This window comes from Musa acuminata, chromosome BXJ1-1 (assembly GCF_036884655.1).
Source record: "Musa acuminata AAA Group cultivar baxijiao chromosome BXJ1-1, Cavendish_Baxijiao_AAA, whole genome shotgun sequence".
Classification (NCBI taxonomy): domain Eukaryota; kingdom Viridiplantae; phylum Streptophyta; class Magnoliopsida; order Zingiberales; family Musaceae; genus Musa; species Musa acuminata.
In genome coordinates this window covers 26,923,783-26,937,682 of record NC_088327.1, presented here as the reverse complement: position 1 = coordinate 26,937,682, position 13,900 = coordinate 26,923,783, and the positions used below count along the sequence as shown (strand labels likewise).

At 57.2% G+C, this 13,900-nt stretch overlaps 30 non-coding genes across 30 annotated transcripts; all 30 read right to left on the bottom strand.

Moving 5' to 3' along the window:
* Positions 1-45: 45 nt before the first annotated feature.
* Positions 46-164, bottom strand: LOC135591674 (5S ribosomal RNA). Its single transcript, XR_010478587.1, has one exon. It is a non-coding gene; the product is annotated as a 5S ribosomal RNA (ribosomal RNA).
* Positions 165-514: 350 nt separating this feature from the next.
* LOC135593314 (5S ribosomal RNA) lies at positions 515-633 on the bottom strand. Its single transcript, XR_010479529.1, has one exon. It is a non-coding gene; the product is annotated as a 5S ribosomal RNA (ribosomal RNA).
* Positions 634-983: 350 nt separating this feature from the next.
* On the bottom strand, positions 984-1,102 carry LOC135591552 (5S ribosomal RNA). Its single transcript, XR_010478563.1, has one exon. It is a non-coding gene; the product is annotated as a 5S ribosomal RNA (ribosomal RNA).
* Positions 1,103-1,452: 350 nt separating this feature from the next.
* Positions 1,453-1,571, bottom strand: LOC135593312 (5S ribosomal RNA). The gene has a single exon (XR_010479527.1). It is a non-coding gene; the product is annotated as a 5S ribosomal RNA (ribosomal RNA).
* A 350-nt stretch (positions 1,572-1,921) lies between these two features.
* Positions 1,922-2,040, bottom strand: LOC135591431 (5S ribosomal RNA). The gene has a single exon (XR_010478523.1). It is a non-coding gene; the product is annotated as a 5S ribosomal RNA (ribosomal RNA).
* A 350-nt stretch (positions 2,041-2,390) lies between these two features.
* Positions 2,391-2,509, bottom strand: LOC135591310 (5S ribosomal RNA). The gene has a single exon (XR_010478476.1). It is a non-coding gene; the product is annotated as a 5S ribosomal RNA (ribosomal RNA).
* Positions 2,510-2,859: 350 nt separating this feature from the next.
* Positions 2,860-2,978, bottom strand: LOC135593926 (5S ribosomal RNA). The gene has a single exon (XR_010479893.1). It is a non-coding gene; the product is annotated as a 5S ribosomal RNA (ribosomal RNA).
* Positions 2,979-3,328: 350 nt separating this feature from the next.
* LOC135593310 (5S ribosomal RNA) lies at positions 3,329-3,447 on the bottom strand. The gene has a single exon (XR_010479525.1). It is a non-coding gene; the product is annotated as a 5S ribosomal RNA (ribosomal RNA).
* Positions 3,448-3,797: 350 nt separating this feature from the next.
* LOC135591189 (5S ribosomal RNA) lies at positions 3,798-3,916 on the bottom strand. Its single transcript, XR_010478449.1, has one exon. It is a non-coding gene; the product is annotated as a 5S ribosomal RNA (ribosomal RNA).
* Positions 3,917-4,266: 350 nt separating this feature from the next.
* Positions 4,267-4,385, bottom strand: LOC135591057 (5S ribosomal RNA). Its single transcript, XR_010478425.1, has one exon. It is a non-coding gene; the product is annotated as a 5S ribosomal RNA (ribosomal RNA).
* A 350-nt stretch (positions 4,386-4,735) lies between these two features.
* LOC135593309 (5S ribosomal RNA) lies at positions 4,736-4,854 on the bottom strand. Its single transcript, XR_010479524.1, has one exon. It is a non-coding gene; the product is annotated as a 5S ribosomal RNA (ribosomal RNA).
* A 350-nt stretch (positions 4,855-5,204) lies between these two features.
* LOC135590936 (5S ribosomal RNA) lies at positions 5,205-5,323 on the bottom strand. The gene has a single exon (XR_010478345.1). It is a non-coding gene; the product is annotated as a 5S ribosomal RNA (ribosomal RNA).
* Positions 5,324-5,673: 350 nt separating this feature from the next.
* Positions 5,674-5,792, bottom strand: LOC135590814 (5S ribosomal RNA). The gene has a single exon (XR_010478225.1). It is a non-coding gene; the product is annotated as a 5S ribosomal RNA (ribosomal RNA).
* A 350-nt stretch (positions 5,793-6,142) lies between these two features.
* Positions 6,143-6,261, bottom strand: LOC135593924 (5S ribosomal RNA). Its single transcript, XR_010479892.1, has one exon. It is a non-coding gene; the product is annotated as a 5S ribosomal RNA (ribosomal RNA).
* Positions 6,262-6,611: 350 nt separating this feature from the next.
* Positions 6,612-6,730, bottom strand: LOC135593307 (5S ribosomal RNA). Its single transcript, XR_010479523.1, has one exon. It is a non-coding gene; the product is annotated as a 5S ribosomal RNA (ribosomal RNA).
* Positions 6,731-7,080: 350 nt separating this feature from the next.
* On the bottom strand, positions 7,081-7,199 carry LOC135593919 (5S ribosomal RNA). The gene has a single exon (XR_010479890.1). It is a non-coding gene; the product is annotated as a 5S ribosomal RNA (ribosomal RNA).
* A 350-nt stretch (positions 7,200-7,549) lies between these two features.
* On the bottom strand, positions 7,550-7,668 carry LOC135593306 (5S ribosomal RNA). The gene has a single exon (XR_010479522.1). It is a non-coding gene; the product is annotated as a 5S ribosomal RNA (ribosomal RNA).
* A 350-nt stretch (positions 7,669-8,018) lies between these two features.
* On the bottom strand, positions 8,019-8,137 carry LOC135593303 (5S ribosomal RNA). Its single transcript, XR_010479520.1, has one exon. It is a non-coding gene; the product is annotated as a 5S ribosomal RNA (ribosomal RNA).
* A 350-nt stretch (positions 8,138-8,487) lies between these two features.
* Positions 8,488-8,606, bottom strand: LOC135590692 (5S ribosomal RNA). The gene has a single exon (XR_010478104.1). It is a non-coding gene; the product is annotated as a 5S ribosomal RNA (ribosomal RNA).
* A 350-nt stretch (positions 8,607-8,956) lies between these two features.
* LOC135590571 (5S ribosomal RNA) lies at positions 8,957-9,075 on the bottom strand. The gene has a single exon (XR_010477983.1). It is a non-coding gene; the product is annotated as a 5S ribosomal RNA (ribosomal RNA).
* Positions 9,076-9,425: 350 nt separating this feature from the next.
* Positions 9,426-9,544, bottom strand: LOC135593917 (5S ribosomal RNA). Its single transcript, XR_010479889.1, has one exon. It is a non-coding gene; the product is annotated as a 5S ribosomal RNA (ribosomal RNA).
* Positions 9,545-9,894: 350 nt separating this feature from the next.
* Positions 9,895-10,013, bottom strand: LOC135593297 (5S ribosomal RNA). The gene has a single exon (XR_010479513.1). It is a non-coding gene; the product is annotated as a 5S ribosomal RNA (ribosomal RNA).
* A 350-nt stretch (positions 10,014-10,363) lies between these two features.
* On the bottom strand, positions 10,364-10,482 carry LOC135593913 (5S ribosomal RNA). Its single transcript, XR_010479880.1, has one exon. It is a non-coding gene; the product is annotated as a 5S ribosomal RNA (ribosomal RNA).
* Positions 10,483-10,832: 350 nt separating this feature from the next.
* Positions 10,833-10,951, bottom strand: LOC135593294 (5S ribosomal RNA). The gene has a single exon (XR_010479504.1). It is a non-coding gene; the product is annotated as a 5S ribosomal RNA (ribosomal RNA).
* Positions 10,952-11,301: 350 nt separating this feature from the next.
* On the bottom strand, positions 11,302-11,420 carry LOC135590449 (5S ribosomal RNA). The gene has a single exon (XR_010477862.1). It is a non-coding gene; the product is annotated as a 5S ribosomal RNA (ribosomal RNA).
* A 350-nt stretch (positions 11,421-11,770) lies between these two features.
* On the bottom strand, positions 11,771-11,889 carry LOC135590328 (5S ribosomal RNA). Its single transcript, XR_010477740.1, has one exon. It is a non-coding gene; the product is annotated as a 5S ribosomal RNA (ribosomal RNA).
* Positions 11,890-12,239: 350 nt separating this feature from the next.
* Positions 12,240-12,358, bottom strand: LOC135587931 (5S ribosomal RNA). The gene has a single exon (XR_010476003.1). It is a non-coding gene; the product is annotated as a 5S ribosomal RNA (ribosomal RNA).
* A 350-nt stretch (positions 12,359-12,708) lies between these two features.
* LOC135593291 (5S ribosomal RNA) lies at positions 12,709-12,827 on the bottom strand. The gene has a single exon (XR_010479503.1). It is a non-coding gene; the product is annotated as a 5S ribosomal RNA (ribosomal RNA).
* A 350-nt stretch (positions 12,828-13,177) lies between these two features.
* Positions 13,178-13,296, bottom strand: LOC135590207 (5S ribosomal RNA). Its single transcript, XR_010477619.1, has one exon. It is a non-coding gene; the product is annotated as a 5S ribosomal RNA (ribosomal RNA).
* A 350-nt stretch (positions 13,297-13,646) lies between these two features.
* On the bottom strand, positions 13,647-13,765 carry LOC135593911 (5S ribosomal RNA). Its single transcript, XR_010479879.1, has one exon. It is a non-coding gene; the product is annotated as a 5S ribosomal RNA (ribosomal RNA).
* Between the last annotated feature and the right edge of the window lie 135 nt (positions 13,766-13,900).

Sequence of the window (13,900 nt, the reverse complement as noted above, 5' to 3'; positions counted from 1 at the left end):
TCTCGGAGGTCTACGGGAGATGTTTCGTATCTCGGGATGCAAAAAGAAGTGCAACACGAGGACTTCCCGGGGGGTCACCCATCCTAGTACTACTCTCGCCCAAGCACGCTTAACTTCGGAGTTCTGATGGGATCCGGTGGTTTAGTGCTGGTATGATCGCACCGGTTTCGGGTGCTTCGTCCCTCGCCTATGTGCACGTCGCGGCCGGCGCATCAACGTCCGGAGCCTCTTGCCCGTCACGAAACCGCCGGTGCTTTCTCGAACGATCACGAAATCCCTATTGCTAGCTCTCTCCGAGCCCTAGCCCAATGACTGCGTATCGGTCACGGCAAGCTCGCGCCGAAACCATCGGCACTTTCTCGAACGATCTCGGAATCGCTATTGCGACCCCAATCCGGAAAGCTCTTTCCGAGCCCCACGATACTGACTGCGTAGCGGTCACGGCAAATTCCGTGCCCGAAAACAATCGTCTCGGAGGTCTACGGGAGATGTTTCGTATCTCGGGATGCAAAAAGAAGTGCAACACGAGGACTTCCCGGGGGGTCACCCATCCTAGTACTCCTCTCGCCCAAGCACGCTTAACTTCGGAGTTCTGATGGGATCCGGTGGTTTAGTGCTGGTATGATCGCACCGGTTTCGGGTGCTTCGTCCCTCGCCTATGTGCACGTCGCGGTCGGCGCATCAACGTCCGTAGCCTCTTGCCCGTCACGAAATTGTCGGCGCTTTCACGAACGATCAGGAAATCCCTATTGGAAGCTCTCTCCGAGCCCTAGCCCAACGACCGCGTATCGGTCACGGCAAGCTCGCGCCGAAACCATCGGCACTTTCTCGAACGATCTCGGAATCGCTATTGCGACCCCAATCCCGAAAGCTCTTTCCGAGCCCCACGATACTGACTGCGTAGCGGTCACGGCAAATTCCGTGCCCGAAAACAATCGTCTCGGAGGTCTACGGGAGATGTTTCGTATCTCGGGATGCAAAAAGAAGTGCAACACGAGGACTTCCCGGGGGGTCACCCATCCTAGTACTACTCTCGCCCAAGCACGCTTAACTTCGGAGTTCTGATGGGATCCGGTGGTTTAGTGCTGGTATGATCGCACCGGTTTCGGGTGCTTCGTCCCTCGCCTATGTGCACGTCGCGGCCGGCGCATCAACGTCCGGAGCCTCTTGCCCGTCACGAAACCGCCGGTGCTTTCTCGAACGATCACGAAATCCCTATTGCTAGCTCTCTCCGAGCCCTAGCCCAATGACTGCGTATCGGTCACGGCAAGCTCGCGCCGAAACCATCGGCACTTTCTCGAACGATCTCGGAATCGCTATTGCGACCCCAATCCGGAAAGCTCTTTCCGAGCCCCACGATACTGACTGCGTAGCGGTCACGGCAAATTCCGTGCCCGAAAACAATCGTCTCGGAGGTCTACGGGAGATGTTTCGTATCTCGGGATGCAAAAAGAAGTGCAACACGAGGACTTCCCGGGGGGTCACCCATCCTAGTACTCCTCTCGCCCAAGCACGCTTAACTTCGGAGTTCTGATGGGATCCGGTGGTTTAGTGCTGGTATGATCGCACCGGTTTCGGGTGCTTCGTCCCTCGCCTATGTGCACGTCGCGGTCGGCGCATCAACGTCCGTAGCCTCTTGCCCGTCACGAAATTGTCGGCGCTTTCACGAACGATCAGGAAATCCCTTTTGGAAGCTCTCTCCGAGCCCTAGCCCAACGACCGCGTATCGGTCACGGCAAGCTCGCGCCGAAACCATCGGCACTTTCTCGAACGATCTCGGAATCGCTATTGCGACCCCAATCCCGAAAGCTCTTTCCGAGCCCCACGATACTGACTGCGTAGCGGTCACGGCAAATTCCGTGCCCGAAAACAATCGTCTCGGAGGTCTACGGGAGATGTTTCGTATCTCGGGATGCAAAAAGAAGTGCAACACGAGGACTTCCCGGGGGGTCACCCATCCTAGTACTACTCTCGCCCAAGCACGCTTAACTTCGGAGTTCTGATGGGATCCGGTGGTTTAGTGCTGGTATGATCGCACCGGTTTCGGGTGCTTCGTCCCTCGCCTATGTGCACGTCGCGGCCGGCGCATCAACGTCCGGAGCCTCTTGCCCGTCACGAAACCGCCGGTGCTTTCTCGAACGATCACGAAATCCCTATTGCTAGCTCTCTCCGAGCCCTAGCCCAATGACTGCGTATCGGTTACGGCAAGCTCGCGCCGAAACCATCGGCACTTTCTCGAACGATCTCGGAATCGCTATTGCGACCCCAATCCGGAAAGCTCTTTCCGAGCCCCACGATACTGACTGCGTAGCGGTCACGGCAAATTCCGTGCCCGAAAACAATCGTCTCGGAGGTCTACGGGAGATGTTTCGTATCTCGGGATGCAAAAAGAAGTGCAACACGAGGACTTCCCGGGGGGTCACCCATCCTAGTACTACTCTCGCCCAAGCACGCTTAACTTCGGAGTTCTGATGGGATCCGGTGGTTTAGTGCTGGTATGATCGCACCGGTTTCGGGTGCTTCGTCCCTCGCCTATGTGCACGTCGCGGCCGGCGCATCAACGTCCGGAGCCTCTTGCCCGTCACGAAACCGCCGATGCTTTCTCGAACGATCACGAAATCCCTATTGCTAGCTCTCTCCGAGCCCTAGCCCAATGACTGCGTATCGGTTACGGCAAGCTCGCGCCGAAACCATCGGCACTTTCTCGAACGATCTCGGAATCGCTATTGCGACCCCAATCCGGAAAGCTCTTTCCGAGCCCCACGATACTGACTGCGTAGCGGTCACGGCAAATTCCGTGCCCGAAAACAATCGTCTCGGAGGTCTACGGGAGATGTTTCGTATCTCGGGATGCAAAAAGAAGTGCAACACGAGGACTTCCCGGGGGGTCACCCATCCTAGTACTACTCTCGCCCAAGCACGCTTAACTTCAGAGTTCTAATGGGATCCGGTGGTTTAGTGCTGGTATGATCGCACCGGTTTCGGGTGCTTCGTCCCTCGCCTATGTGCACGTCGCGGCCGGCGCATCAACGTCCGGAGCCTCTTGCCCGTCACGAAACCGCCGGTGCTTTCTCGAACGATCACGAAATCCCTATTGCTAGCTCTCTCCGAGCCCTAGCCCAATGACTGCGTATCGGTCACGGCAAGCTCGCGCCGAAACCATCGGCACTTTCTCGAACGATCTCGGAATCGCTATTGCGACCCCAATCCGGAAAGCTCTTTCCGAGCCCCACGATACTGACTGCGTAGCGGTCACGGCAAATTCCGTGCCCGAAAACAATCGTCTCGGAGGTCTACGGGAGATGTTTCGTATCTCGGGATGCAAAAAGAAGTGCAACACGAGGACTTCCCGGGGGGTCACCCATCCTAGTACTCCTCTCGCCCAAGCACGCTTAACTTCGGAGTTCTGATGGGATCCGGTGGTTTAGTGCTGGTATGATCGCACCGGTTTCGGGTGCTTCGTCCCTCGCCTATGTGCACGTCGCGGTCGGCGCATCAACGTCCGTAGCCTCTTGCCCGTCACGAAATTGTCGGCGCTTTCACGAACGATCAGGAAATCCCTATTGGAAGCTCTCTCCGAGCCCTAGCCCAACGACCGCGTATCGGTCACGGCAAGCTCGCGCCGAAACCATCGGCACTTTCTCGAACGATCTCGGAATCGCTATTGCGACCCCAATCCCGAAAGCTCTTTCCGAGCCCCACGATACTGACTGCGTAGCGGTCACGGCAAATTCCGTGCCCGAAAACAATCGTCTCGGAGGTCTACGGGAGATGTTTCGTATCTCGGGATGCAAAAAGAAGTGCAACACGAGGACTTCCCGGGGGGTCACCCATCCTAGTACTACTCTCGCCCAAGCACGCTTAACTTCGGAGTTCTGATGGGATCCGGTGGTTTAGTGCTGGTATGATCGCACCGGTTTCGGGTGCTTCGTCCCTCGCCTATGTGCACGTCGCGGCCGGCGCATCAACGTCCGGAGCCTCTTGCCCGTCACGAAACCGCCGGTGCTTTCTCGAACGATCACGAAATCCCTATTGCTAGCTCTCTCCGAGCCCTAGCCCAACGACCGCGTATCGGTCACGGCAAGCTCGCGCCGAAACCATCGGCACTTTCTCGAACGATCTCGGAATCGCTATTGCGACCCCAATCCCGAAAGCTCTTTCCGAGCCCCACGATACTGACTGCGTAGCGGTCACGGCAAATTCCGTGCCCGAAAACAATCGTCTCGGAGGTCTACGGGAGATGTTTCGTATCTCGGGATGCAAAAAGAAGTGCAACACGAGGACTTCCCGGGGGGTCACCCATCCTAGTACTACTCTCGCCCAAGCACGCTTAACTTCGGAGTTCTGATGGGATCCGGTGGTTTAGTGCTGGTATGATCGCACCGGTTTCGGGTGCTTCGTCCCTCGCCTATGTGCACGTCGCGGCCGGCGCATCAACGTCCGGAGCCTCTTGCCCGTCACGAAACCGCCGGTGCTTTCTCGAACGATCACGAAATCCCTATTGCTAGCTCTCTCCGAGCCCTAGCCCAATGACTGCGTATCGGTCACGGCAAGCTCGCGCCGAAACCATCGGCACTTTCTCGAACGATCTCGGAATCGCTATTGCGACCCCAATCCGGAAAGCTCTTTCCGAGCCCCACGATACTGACTGCGTAGCGGTCACGGCAAATTCCGTGCCCGAAAACAATCGTCTCGGAGGTCTACGGGAGATGTTTCGTATCTCGGGATGCAAAAAGAAGTGCAACACGAGGACTTCCCGGGGGGTCACCCATCCTAGTACTCCTCTCGCCCAAGCACGCTTAACTTCGGAGTTCTGATGGGATCCGGTGGTTTAGTGCTGGTATGATCGCACCGGTTTCGGGTGCTTCGTCCCTCGCCTATGTGCACGTCGCGGTCGGCGCATCAACGTCCGTAGCCTCTTGCCCGTCACGAAATTGTCGGCGCTTTCACGAACGATCAGGAAATCCCTTTTGGAAGCTCTCTCCGAGCCCTAGCCCAACGACCGCGTATCGGTCACGGCAAGCTCGCGCCGAAACCATCGGCACTTTCTCGAACGATCTCGGAATCGCTATTGCGACCCCAATCCCGAAAGCTCTTTCCGAGCCCCACGATACTGACTGCGTAGCGGTCACGGCAAATTCCGTGCCCGAAAACAATCGTCTCGGAGGTCTACGGGAGATGTTTCGTATCTCGGGATGCAAAAAGAAGTGCAACACGAGGACTTCCCGGGGGGTCACCCATCCTAGTACTACTCTCGCCCAAGCACGCTTAACTTCGGAGTTCTGATGGGATCCGGTGGTTTAGTGCTGGTATGATCGCACCGGTTTCGGGTGCTTCGTCCCTCGCCTATGTGCACGTCGCGGCCGGCGCATCAACGTCCGGAGCCTCTTGCCCGTCACGAAACCGCCGGTGCTTTCTCGAACGATCACGAAATCCCTATTGCTAGCTCTCTCCGAGCCCTAGCCCAATGACTGCGTATCGGTTACGGCAAGCTCGCGCCGAAACCATCGGCACTTTCTCGAACGATCTCGGAATCGCTATTGCGACCCCAATCCGGAAAGCTCTTTCCGAGCCCCACGATACTGACTGCGTAGCGGTCACGGCAAATTCCGTGCCCGAAAACAATCGTCTCGGAGGTCTACGGGAGATGTTTCGTATCTCGGGATGCAAAAAGAAGTGCAACACGAGGACTTCCCGGGGGGTCACCCATCCTAGTACTACTCTCGCCCAAGCACGCTTAACTTCGGAGTTCTGATGGGATCCGGTGGTTTAGTGCTGGTATGATCGCACCGGTTTCGGGTGCTTCGTCCCTCGCCTATGTGCACGTCGCGGCCGGCGCATCAACGTCCGGAGCCTCTTGCCCGTCACGAAACCGCCGGTGCTTTCTCGAACGATCACGAAATCCCTATTGCTAGCTCTCTCCGAGCCCTAGCCCAATGACTGCGTATCGGTTACGGCAAGCTCGCGCCGAAACCATCGGCACTTTCTCGAACGATCTCGGAATCGCTATTGCGACCCCAATCCGGAAAGCTCTTTCCGAGCCCCACGATACTGACTGCGTAGCGGTCACGGCAAATTCCGTGCCCGAAAACAATCGTCTCGGAGGTCTACGGGAGATGTTTCGTATCTCGGGATGCAAAAAGAAGTGCAACACGAGGACTTCCCGGGGGGTCACCCATCCTAGTACTACTCTCGCCCAAGCACGCTTAACTTCAGAGTTCTAATGGGATCCGGTGGTTTAGTGCTGGTATGATCGCACCGGTTTCGGGTGCTTCGTCCCTCGCCTATGTGCACGTCGCGGCCGGCGCATCAACGTCCGGAGCCTCTTGCCCGTCACGAAACCGCCGGTGCTTTCTCGAACGATCACGAAATCCCTATTGCTAGCTCTCTCCGAGCCCTAGCCCAATGACTGCGTATCGGTCACGGCAAGCTCGCGCCGAAACCATCGGCACTTTCTCGAACGATCTCGGAATCGCTATTGCGACCCCAATCCGGAAAGCTCTTTCCGAGCCCCACGATACTGACTGCGTAGCGGTCACGGCAAATTCCGTGCCCGAAAACAATCGTCTCGGAGGTCTACGGGAGATGTTTCGTATCTCGGGATGCAAAAAGAAGTGCAACACGAGGACTTCCCGGGGGGTCACCCATCCTAGTACTCCTCTCGCCCAAGCACGCTTAACTTCGGAGTTCTGATGGGATCCGGTGGTTTAGTGCTGGTATGATCGCACCGGTTTCGGGTGCTTCGTCCCTCGCCTATGTGCACGTCGCGGCCGGCGCATCAACGTCCGGAGCCTCTTGCCCGTCACGAAACCGCCGGTGCTTTCTCGAACGATCACGAAATCCCTATTGCTAGCTCTCTCCGAGCCCTAGCCCAATGACTGCGTATCGGTTACGGCAAGCTCGCGCCGAAACCATCGGCACTTTCTCGAACGATCTCGGAATCGCTATTGCGACCCCAATCCGGAAAGCTCTTTCCGAGCCCCACGATACTGACTGCGTAGCGGTCACGGCAAATTCCGTGCCCGAAAACAATCGTCTCGGAGGTCTACGGGAGATGTTTCGTATCTCGGGATGCAAAAAGAAGTGCAACACGAGGACTTCCCGGGGGGTCACCCATCCTAGTACTACTCTCGCCCAAGCACGCTTAACTTCAGAGTTCTAATGGGATCCGGTGGTTTAGTGCTGGTATGATCGCACCGGTTTCGGGTGCTTCGTCCCTCGCCTATGTGCACGTCGCGGCCGGCGCATCAACGTCCGGAGCCTCTTGCCCGTCACGAAACCGCCGGTGCTTTCTCGAACGATCACGAAATCCCTATTGCTAGCTCTCTCCGAGCCCTAGCCCAATGACTGCGTATCGGTCACGGCAAGCTCGCGCCGAAACCATCGGCACTTTCTCGAACGATCTCGGAATCGCTATTGCGACCCCAATCCGGAAAGCTCTTTCCGAGCCCCACGATACTGACTGCGTAGCGGTCACGGCAAATTCCGTGCCCGAAAACAATCGTCTCGGAGGTCTACGGGAGATGTTTCGTATCTCGGGATGCAAAAAGAAGTGCAACACGAGGACTTCCCGGGGGGTCACCCATCCTAGTACTCCTCTCGCCCAAGCACGCTTAACTTCGGAGTTCTGATGGGATCCGGTGGTTTAGTGCTGGTATGATCGCACCGGTTTCGGGTGCTTCGTCCCTCGCCTATGTGCACGTCGCGGTCGGCGCATCAACGTCCGTAGCCTCTTGCCCGTCACGAAATTGTCGGCGCTTTCACGAACGATCAGGAAATCCCTATTGGAAGCTCTCTCCGAGCCCTAGCCCAACGACCGCGTATCGGTCACGGCAAGCTCGCGCCGAAACCATCGGCACTTTCTCGAACGATCTCGGAATCGCTATTGCGACCCCAATCCGGAAAGCTCTTTCCGAGCCCCACGATACTGACTGCGTAGCGGTCACGGCAAATTCCGTGCCCGAAAACAATCGTCTCGGAGGTCTACGGGAGATGTTTCGTATCTCGGGATGCAAAAAGAAGTGCAACACGAGGACTTCCCGGGGGGTCACCCATCCTAGTACTCCTCTCGCCCAAGCACGCTTAACTTCGGAGTTCTGATGGGATCCGGTGGTTTAGTGCTGGTATGATCGCACCGGTTTCGGGTGCTTCGTCCCTCGCCTATGTGCACGTCGCGGTCGGCGCATCAACGTCCGTAGCCTCTTGCCCGTCACGAAATTGTCGGCGCTTTCACGAACGATCAGGAAATCCCTTTTGGAAGCTCTCTCCGAGCCCTAGCCCAACGACCGCGTATCGGTCACGGCAAGCTCGCGCCGAAACCATCGGCACTTTCTCGAACGATCTCGGAATCGCTATTGCGACCCCAATCCCGAAAGCTCTTTCCGAGCCCCACGATACTGACTGCGTAGCGGTCACGGCAAATTCCGTGCCCGAAAACAATCGTCTCGGAGGTCTACGGGAGATGTTTCGTATCTCGGGATGCAAAAAGAAGTGCAACACGAGGACTTCCCGGGGGGTCACCCATCCTAGTACTACTCTCGCCCAAGCACGCTTAACTTCGGAGTTCTGATGGGATCCGGTGGTTTAGTGCTGGTATGATCGCACCGGTTTCGGGTGCTTCGTCCCTCGCCTATGTGCACGTCGCGGCCGGCGCATCAACGTCCGGAGCCTCTTGCCCGTCACGAAACCGCCGGTGCTTTCTCGAACGATCACGAAATCCCTATTGCTAGCTCTCTCCGAGCCCTAGCCCAATGACTGCGTATCGGTTACGGCAAGCTCGCGCCGAAACCATCGGCACTTTCTCGAACGATCTCGGAATCGCTATTGCGACCCCAATCCGGAAAGCTCTTTCCGAGCCCCACGATACTGACTGCGTAGCGGTCACGGCAAATTCCGTGCCCGAAAACAATCGTCTCGGAGGTCTACGGGAGATGTTTCGTATCTCGGGATGCAAAAAGAAGTGCAACACGAGGACTTCCCGGGGGGTCACCCATCCTAGTACTACTCTCGCCCAAGCACGCTTAACTTCGGAGTTCTGATGGGATCCGGTGGTTTAGTGCTGGTATGATCGCACCGGTTTCGGGTGCTTCGTCCCTCGCCTATGTGCACGTCGCGGCCGGCGCATCAACGTCCGGAGCCTCTTGCCCGTCACGAAACCGCCGGTGCTTTCTCGAACGATCACGAAATCCCTATTGCTAGCTCTCTCCGAGCCCTAGCCCAATGACTGCGTATCGGTTACGGCAAGCTCGCGCCGAAACCATCGGCACTTTCTCGAACGATCTCGGAATCGCTATTGCGACCCCAATCCGGAAAGCTCTTTCCGAGCCCCACGATACTGACTGCGTAGCGGTCACGGCAAATTCCGTGCCCGAAAACAATCGTCTCGGAGGTCTACGGGAGATGTTTCGTATCTCGGGATGCAAAAAGAAGTGCAACACGAGGACTTCCCGGGGGGTCACCCATCCTAGTACTACTCTCGCCCAAGCACGCTTAACTTCAGAGTTCTAATGGGATCCGGTGGTTTAGTGCTGGTATGATCGCACCGGTTTCGGGTGCTTCGTCCCTCGCCTATGTGCACGTCGCGGCCGGCGCATCAACGTCCGGAGCCTCTTGCCCGTCACGAAACCGCCGGTGCTTTCTCGAACGATCACGAAATCCCTATTGCTAGCTCTCTCCGAGCCCTAGCCCAATGACTGCGTATCGGTCACGGCAAGCTCGCGCCGAAACCATCGGCACTTTCTCGAACGATCTCGGAATCGCTATTGCGACCCCAATCCGGAAAGCTCTTTCCGAGCCCCACGATACTGACTGCGTAGCGGTCACGGCAAATTCCGTGCCCGAAAACAATCGTCTCGGAGGTCTACGGGAGATGTTTCGTATCTCGGGATGCAAAAAGAAGTGCAACACGAGGACTTCCCGGGGGGTCACCCATCCTAGTACTCCTCTCGCCCAAGCACGCTTAACTTCGGAGTTCTGATGGGATCCGGTGGTTTAGTGCTGGTATGATCGCACCGGTTTCGGGTGCTTCGTCCCTCGCCTATGTGCACGTCGCGGCCGGCGCATCAACGTCCGGAGCCTCTTGCCCGTCACGAAACCGCCGGTGCTTTCTCGAACGATCACGAAATCCCTATTGCTAGCTCTCTCCGAGCCCTAGCCCAATGACTGCGTATCGGTTACGGCAAGCTCGCGCCGAAACCATCGGCACTTTCTCGAACGATCTCGGAATCGCTATTGCGACCCCAATCCGGAAAGCTCTTTCCGAGCCCCACGATACTGACTGCGTAGCGGTCACGGCAAATTCCGTGCCCGAAAACAATCGTCTCGGAGGTCTACGGGAGATGTTTCGTATCTCGGGATGCAAAAAGAAGTGCAACACGAGGACTTCCCGGGGGGTCACCCATCCTAGTACTACTCTCGCCCAAGCACGCTTAACTTCAGAGTTCTAATGGGATCCGGTGGTTTAGTGCTGGTATGATCGCACCGGTTTCGGGTGCTTCGTCCCTCGCCTATGTGCACGTCGCGGCCGGCGCATCAACGTCCGGAGCCTCTTGCCCGTCACGAAACCGCCGGTGCTTTCTCGAACGATCACGAAATCCCTATTGCTAGCTCTCTCCGAGCCCTAGCCCAATGACTGCGTATCGGTCACGGCAAGCTCGCGCCGAAACCATCGGCACTTTCTCGAACGATCTCGGAATCGCTATTGCGACCCCAATCCGGAAAGCTCTTTCCGAGCCCCACGATACTGACTGCGTAGCGGTCACGGCAAATTCCGTGCCCGAAAACAATCGTCTCGGAGGTCTACGGGAGATGTTTCGTATCTCGGGATGCAAAAAGAAGTGCAACACGAGGACTTCCCGGGGGGTCACCCATCCTAGTACTCCTCTCGCCCAAGCACGCTTAACTTCGGAGTTCTGATGGGATCCGGTGGTTTAGTGCTGGTATGATCGCACCGGTTTCGGGTGCTTCGTCCCTCGCCTATGTGCACGTCGCGGTCGGCGCATCAACGTCCGTAGCCTCTTGCCCGTCACGAAATTGTCGGCGCTTTCACGAACGATCAGGAAATCCCTATTGGAAGCTCTCTCCGAGCCCTAGCCCAACGACCGCGTATCGGTCACGGCAAGCTCGCGCCGAAACCATCGGCACTTTCTCGAACGATCTCGGAATCGCTATTGCGACCCCAATCCGGAAAGCTCTTTCCGAGCCCCACGATACTGACTGCGTAGCGGTCACGGCAAATTCCGTGCCCGAAAACAATCGTCTCGGAGGTCTACGGGAGATGTTTCGTATCTCGGGATGCAAAAAGAAGTGCAACACGAGGACTTCCCGGGGGGTCACCCATCCTAGTACTACTCTCGCCCAAGCACGCTTAACTTCGGAGTTCTGATGGGATCCGGTGGTTTAGTGCTGGTATGATCGCACCGGTTTCGGGTGCTTCGTCCCTCGCCTATGTGCACGTCGCGGCCGGCGCATCAACGTCCGGAGCCTCTTGCCCGTCACGAAACCGCCGGTGCTTTCTCGAACGATCACGAAATCCCTATTGGAAGCTCTCTCCGAGCCCTAGCCCAACGACCGCGTATCGGTCACGGCAAGCTCGCGCCGAAACCATCGGCACTTTCTCGAACGATCTCGGAATCGCTATTGCGACCCCAATCCCGAAAGCTCTTTCCGAGCCCCACGATACTGACTGCGTAGCGGTCACGGCAAATTCCGTGCCCGAAAACAATCGTCTCGGAGGTCTACGGGAGATGTTTCGTATCTCGGGATGCAAAAAGAAGTGCAACACGAGGACTTCCCGGGGGGTCACCCATCCTAGTACTACTCTCGCCCAAGCACGCTTAACTTCGGAGTTCTGATGGGATCCGGTGGTTTAGTGCTGGTATGATCGCACCGGTTTCGGGTGCTTCGTCCCTCGCCTATGTGCACGTCGCGGCCGGCGCATCAACGTCCGGAGCCTCTTGCCCGTCACGAAACCGCCGGTGCTTTCTCGAACGATCACGAAATCCCTATTGCTAGCTCTCTCCGAGCCCTAGCCCAATGACTGCGTATCGGTCACGGCAAGCTCGCGCCGAAACCATCGGCACTTTCTCGAACGATCTCGGAATCGCTATTGCGACCCCAATCCGGAAAGCTCTTTCCGAGCCCCACGATACTGACTGCGTAGCGGTCACGGCAAATTCCGTGCCCGAAAACAATCGTCTCGGAGGTCTACGGGAGATGTTTCGTATCTCGGGATGCAAAAAGAAGTGCAACACGAGGACTTCCTGGGGGGTCACCCATCCTAGTACTCCTCTCGCCCAAGCACGCTTAACTTCGGAGTTCTGATGGGATCCGGTGGTTTAGTGCTGGTATGATCGCACCGGTTTCGGGTGCTTCGTCCCTCGCCTATGTGCACGTCGCGGCCGGCGCATCAACGTCCGTAGCCTCTTGCCCGTCACGAAATTGTCGGCGCTTTCACGAACGATCAGGAAATCCCTATTGGAAGCTCTCTCCGAGCCCTAGCCCAACGACCGCGTATCGGTCACGGCAAGCTCGCGCCGAAACCATCGGCACTTTCTCGAACGATCTCGGAATCGCTATTGCGACCCCAATCCCGAAAGCTCTTTCCGAGCCCCACGATACTGACTGCGTAGCGGTCACGGCAAATTCCGTGCCCGAAAACAATCGTCTCGGAGGTCTACGGGAGATGTTTCGTATCTCGGGATGCAAAAAGAAGTGCAACACGAGGACTTCCCGGGGGGTCACCCATCCTAGTACTCCTCTCGCCCAAGCACGCTTAACTTCGGAGTTCTGATGGGATCCGGTGGTTTAGTGCTGGTATGATCGCACCGGTTTCGGGTGCTTCGTCCCTCGCCTATGTGCACGTCGCTGTCGGCGCATCAACGTCCGTAGCCTCTTGCCCGTCACGAAATTGTCGGCGCTTTCACGAACGATCAGGAAATCCCTATTGGAAGCTCTCTCCGAGCCCTAGCCCAACGACCGCGTATCGGTCACGGCAAGCTCGCGCCGAAACCATCGGCACTTTCTCGAACGATCTCGGAATCGCTATTGCGACCCCAATCCCGAAAGCTCTTTCCGAGCCCCACGATACTGACTGCGTAGCGGTCACGGCAAATTCCGTGCCCGAAAACAATCGTCTCGGAGGTCTACGGGAGATGTTTCGTATCTCGGGATGCAAAAAGAAGTGCAACACGAGGACTTCCCGGGGGGTCACCCATCCTAGTACTACTCTCGCCCAAGCACGCTTAACTTCGGAGTTCTGATGGGATCCGGTGGTTTAGTGCTGGTATGATCGCACCGGTTTCGGGTGCTTCGTCCCTCGCCTATGTGCACGTCGCGGCCGGTGCATCAACGTCCGGAGCCTCTTGCCCGTCACGAAACCGCCGGTGCTTTCTCGAACGATCACGAAATCCCTATTGCTAGCTCTCTCCGAGCCCTAGCCCAATGACTGCGTATCGGTCACGGCAAGCTCGCGCCGAAACCATCGGCACTTTCTCGAACGATCTCGGAATCGCTATTGCGACCCCAATCCGGAAAGCTCTTTCCGAGCCCCACGATACTGACTGCGTAGCGGTCACGGCAAATTCCGTGCCCGAAAACAATCGTCTCGAAGGTCTACGGGAGATGTTTCGTATCTCGGGATGCAAAAAGAAGTGCAACACGAGGACTTCCCGGGGGGTCACCCATCCTAGTACTACTCTCGCCCAAGCACGCTTAACTTCAGAGTTCTAATGGGATCCGGTGGTTTAGTGCTGGTATGATCGCACCGGTTTCGGGTGCTTCGTCCCTCGCCTATGTGCACGTCGCGGCCGGCGCATCAACGTCCGGAGCCTCTTGCCCGTCACGAAACCGCCGGTGCTTTCTCGAACGATCACGAAATCCCTATTGCTAGCTCTCTCCGAGC